We start from the raw sequence: 6,000 nt of genomic DNA on the forward strand, positions 1-6,000 counted from the left end.
GGTTCGACTGACTGGTTGTAAGTCAATCTGGTTGTAAGTTGGCCTATAAGCCTACATAGATTTGTTTTATATTTTTACATTCGTAAGGTACGTTCTCACAGCATTATGTATTATACTTTTATACTGGCATTAGTCAAAAATTTTGGAGTCTCAAGCAGTCATCTTATAAACAAATACAAGGTTGCCTCGACATCTCCACGACAGGATAGTCATCCAACACAGTGGCAATCAATAACCAAATGTAGGGGAAGCATTTATTAGCTGACATCATCTATAGTCAGGTTAATCTCTAAGAAATTAAGCCCATTAGATTTCAAATGGACTATTTATTATTGCTGCCAGGAGCTGGCATGTCAATCATCATAAAATCGATCAGTTGTAAGTTGATGACAACCTGTATATGTATATGATAAGTTTCTTTCTGATTCCTTTGACCGAGTTCCCTCACAAGACTTTGATCCCCCAGAAGTTATAGAACTTACCAAAAGGTGCTACATAGTGGGAGTGAACTCAAAGCCATATGATGAAGAAGCAAACTTCTTAACTTACACTGCCATACCTGAGTGTTATAATCTCTAAGTCTTACAAATCACTTAAAATTTATTGTTTTATTTCTTGACCCTTTCTTATGCCTTCATTATGACACCTCATCATATGCTGTGAATATCTAGGCTAATCTGTCATAGTCATTGCAATCACCATTAATTAGGGTTTTATAATGATTTTCCTTTTGTAAACAAATTTTGAGGGTCATTGCATATTCAAATCTCCAAGCTTGTGAAATCTTTTGCAAAACTGAAAGCTTATGGAAAAAAGTGAAATTGTCATATTTTTGTTAAATGATGTTGTACTAGCTAAAATAATATACATATTCATTTCTTTTCCCTGTAATTCTCTGAAAAGCCAAAGATTGCACGACTGTCATCTGTTTGAAACCATCCCATGCTGAGGAATATTGCAGTTATCCTTAATGGAAAGCAATCCCAATTTGGAAACAGGAACTATGTTCTTAAGATACTACTGTTTCACCTTGTCACATTTCATCAACTATGTTGCACATGCTATCCTAATTTTGCTTATTGAGATCCCATCCAATCCAGTTTTCTTTCCTGGTCCAAGAGAACTGACGTTTTTCAGCTCATCCACAGTGAATTAATCAATGCTTAATCCTAATAAATATTAACCTTAATCATTAATTTAACCACAAATCTTGATGGAAAACTTTTGTTATACCCCTGCTTGAAATTTGGTGGCAACACACCCAAAACTACAACCACTGAGTGATAGATGTATCTATCCATGTCACTCAAGATTGGAAGGTATCTTGGTAAATCCTTATAGTACATGAATCATGCTGACACCTGGTTTCAAAGATCTTCCCTCTAAGTATTTCCAGGCATAGCTATGAGGTTATAAAGTTTGCTCCCAGTGATGTGGCTTTGGATTTAGTTCTGCCATGTGGCACATTGGGCAAGTTCTACATCAGGCAGATCAAATCTGTGTGAGTGAATTTGTCTGGAAGCTGAAACAAGCCTATCATACATATGGGTGTGTTTGTGTTCCACATCTCGTTTTTGCATGATAGTTATAAACCAGTGTCACCATCATAGAGGTGATGCCAGCTTTTATTGTTTTCACATGAAAAAATATCTCCAGCTATGCAGAAATATTATCATGTTTGGAAACAGGTGAGGACTGGTGACAGAAATGACATCTTATTGTAGAAAATATACCTCAACAAATTCTGTCTGACCCAAGGAAGAAAGTAAAAGTGGATGCTAAAATAATGATAATGATGATAATGACGATATACAATATGACGTTATTTGCTGTCTTCACATTTATCTACTTGAAGAAAGCGTTTAATTCAATTCAATGAATGGTGATATAAAAGCACAACTAGTTGTGTCCTGGATTGTAGGTAACATATACATATGCTCTGTGTGTGTAGCTGCTAGAATAAGAATAGCCTAGGCAAAGTTCAGAGAGTTCCTACCTCTGCTGGTGACAAAGGGCCTCTTGCTCAGAGTAAAAGGTAGACCATATGACGCATGTGTGCAAACAGCCATGGGCTGTGACTGCTGAGGACATGCGTAAGCTTGCAAGGAATGAAGCTAATATGCTCCGCTGGATGTGTAATGTCAGTGTGCATACACGACAGAGTGTAAGCGCCTTCAGAGAAAAGTTGGACATAAGAAGCATCAGATGTGGTGTGCAAGAGAGATGACTGCACTGGTATGATCATGTGTTGCATATGGATGAGGACAGCTGTGTGAAAAAGTGTCACACTTTAGCAGTAGAGGGAACCTGTGGAAGAGGTAGACCCAGAAAGACCTGGGATGAAGTGGTGAAGCACAACCGTCGAATGTTGGACCTCATAGAGGCAATGCCAAGTGACTGAGACCTTTGGAGACATGCTGTGCTTGAGAAGACCCGGCAAGCCAAGTGAGACCGTAACCATGGCCAGGCCAGTGCAGCATAACCAGCCTATTAAAGAATACCCTTCCATCATTTGCCAATAAACTGTGCTTGCAAAGACCTGTTTAGCCAAGTGAAGTCATTGTCATTGCCAATGACAGTACTGCCTGATTGGCACCTGTACTGGTGGCATGTAAAAAGCACCATTCAAGCGTGGTCAATGCCAGTACCGGCTGACTGGCCCTCGTGCCAGTGGCATGTAAAAAGTACCCACTACACTCTCAGAGTGGTTGGCCTTAGGAAGGGCATCCAGATGTAGAAACTTTGCCAGATCAGATTAGAGCCTGGTGCAGCCTTCAGTCAAACCATCCAACCCATGCCAGCATGGAAAGTGGACGTTGAACAAAAATGATGATGATGATGATGATGATGATGATGATGATGATATCTTCATTATATAAAGGCCCTTCAAATTCCATCCCATTTTCACAGAGATATTGTAAAAAGTATAACTAATTTAATTTTGGATTCATTATAATGCCCTTTTTGTGGTAAATGCCTTGCTCACAAGATTTGGCAGAAAAGGTGGAATACACTACCAGAAAGACTGAAACTGAGAACAAATGAAAAGATCCACCAATTTAAATATCAGCAGAATAACTGACACTAACAAAACCAGCATTTATTAATTTTTTGTGATTATTTCACTGGAATACAATCTGAAAACAATTATAAAAGCAAAAGCAAAACAAACAATAGAATAATTTGACTATCTACAAATGCTGAATGGTGGACATCAGGAATTCACTGTCACCACCACTACCACTATGATCTGAGAAAAATGTTAAATTATACATTATACTGGGTTAAATAGAAATTTAATATTCATTTGATTAAGTACTATGGTTAACAATTTTTTTTTATTATAAACATTCAATTAGGCACATTAGACACTCTGTGAACAGGAATCCATGTTAGAACAAATGTCCACAGGCCCACCTATAGGACTTGAACTAATTATCTCTCATAATCCAGTCTAGGAAACCATGCTAGCTATTACACCATAGTGACCAGGTATAATTGTTTCATCTAATTTAGTATCCATAAAGTATCAGTATGCCAACTACATTGTTAATATCTGTCTCGTTTAACAAAATTTCATTGTCTGAAATTCTCAATGTTATTATGATTTTGAAAGATACAAGGTAGTATCAAAAAGTTCTCAGACTAGTTATGTTTAATAAAAAATAACTGATTTACCAAATTTTTACATTATCCTCTTTGAAATAATTACCTTGTGCAGCAATACACCAGTCCCAGCATTCCTGCCATTTTTGGAATCTGGCCTGGAAGTTGTTTTCTGTAAGTGAGTTGAGGCCCTTCTGCAATTCACACTTGATCTCCACAACAGTGTTAAAATGGGAAGATGATAGAAACCACAGGTGCTAAATCTGGTGAACAGGGTGGGTGCGGAAGTGATACCATGTTGATTTTAGCAAGAAACTCATGAGTGAGGAGAGCTCAGTAACAGGATGATTTGTCTTTGTGAAGAATCCAATTCTTCTCAGATGCTAGGATTACCTGCATGGACCTATATGACAGACCAACAACATCAGTAATGTTGTTGATTGTCCTCTGATGATCCTCACGCACAAGCTGATGAATTTTCTCCACATTACCGGAGGTGATACTTGTGGAAGTTCTTCTACATTGCTCATCATCTTTCAGGGAGGTTCTTCTGCTTTTGAAGTGTCCGTGCCACTCAAAACATGGTGTACAACATATTGTCTCATCACTGTAGGCTTACTGAAGCATGCTCAATGCCTCTGTAACAAGCCTCCCGCATTTAGTGCAAAATTTCACGTTAGCTAGTTGGTCAAATTTCCTGTCCATGACAAAAATCGCAGACAAAAATACAGTATACATGCGATCATAAAAACACAAATTTCACAATTTGTGAAGTAAACAGCAATTTCACTCAGCACACTGTCTCATGAAGGTCACTGCACATGCAACCATGTGCTGCCAACTGTTGGCATGCTACAGAATTAGTTCAGGAAATTTTTGATACCACCTTGAACTATGGGATATTAATATTAGTAGAATACAGGGCAATGAATTGGCAGAATCATTAGCATGCTGGGCAAAATGCTTTGTGGCATTTCATCTGTCCTCACATTCTAAGTTCAAATTCTGCTAAGGTTAGCTTTGCCTTTCATCTTTTCACTGGGGTCAATGTAATCAACTTACTCCTTCCTCAAAAAACTGATGACCTTGTGCTAAAATTTGAAACCAATATTAGTAGAAATTGATAAAGGAAAATAGTTGAAGTTTTTGATTATAAACATTGAATTAAATTAAATTAGACACTTTAGAGACACAAATCCATGATCAAAAAATCTGCATGTAACTGCCCATGGAATGGAAACAATATATCTTGCAATCCAGACAACTATACTATCCTTTGGAACAAAGCAAGCATGCACACCCTCTCCAAACAACTTAGTGCCCTAAAACCATACATTTCTGAGAAACATACTTATCTTATCTCCCACCCGAGAGACATTCATGTTCTGTTGTCTAAATTCATAAGATTTAAACATTAGAGTGATTATACTTCCTGCCCCAAACTCCTAAATCAACCAACCCTATAAGGAAGGGAAAAGCTGCTTACTCCCAAACTCCTCCAGCAGGAGTTTGCTTAACTCCCTGAATGCCATTGTGTAGAATGTGTTTGCAAAACCCTCTAGATGCATAGTCAAGAATAAGTGTTTTCCTAGTGCCCTAATTGTCAAGAAAGAGTGTTTGCATAACTCCCTAAACATCACTAAATAGAAAGTCGCTGTAAATCCCACCATCTTAATTTATAATTTATGAAGCTACTAAAGATACCAAAATGAAGCAAGTGAAAGAATTTTGATTAAAATGGTATTTCAAATGTTACCAATAACTATTTCAAATTTTTGGCACAAGCTCAGCAGATTTAGTGGGATGGGAACGATCGATTACATCAACCCCAGAACTTGACTGGTACTTTATTTTATTGAATACACAAAGATGAAAAGCAGAGTTGACTTTGGCAACATTTGAACTCAGACTATAAAGAGCTGGAAGAAATGTTGTTAAGCATTTAGTCCAGTCCAGTGTGCTAATGATTCTGCCAACAGGAAAAGCCATTTTGGTATTCCAGAAATGAAAAACCAGAATTGGACATTTTTCAAAAACATTATTTGATGATCCAAATAAGATCATCATCATCATTTAGCATCTGCTTTCCAGGCTGGCATGGGTTAGACAGTTTGACTGGAACTGGTAAGCTGGAGAGCTGTACCAAGTTCCCATCTGATTTTTAGCTTGGTTTCTATGGCTGGATGCACTTTCTAATGCCGACCACTCCAAAAGTGTAGTGGATGCCTTTAACGTGTCACCAACATGGGTGCTTTTACAAGTCACTGACTCCGGCCACAACTATGATTTCACTTGATGAGTCTTCTCAAGTACAGCATATCACCAAAGGTTTAAATCACTTGTCATCCCCTCCGTGAAACCCAACTTTTGCAGATAGTGCTTCACCATTTTGTC

This window comes from Octopus sinensis, linkage group LG4 (assembly GCF_006345805.1).
Source record: "Octopus sinensis linkage group LG4, ASM634580v1, whole genome shotgun sequence".
NCBI lineage: Eukaryota > Metazoa > Mollusca > Cephalopoda > Octopoda > Octopodidae > Octopus > Octopus sinensis.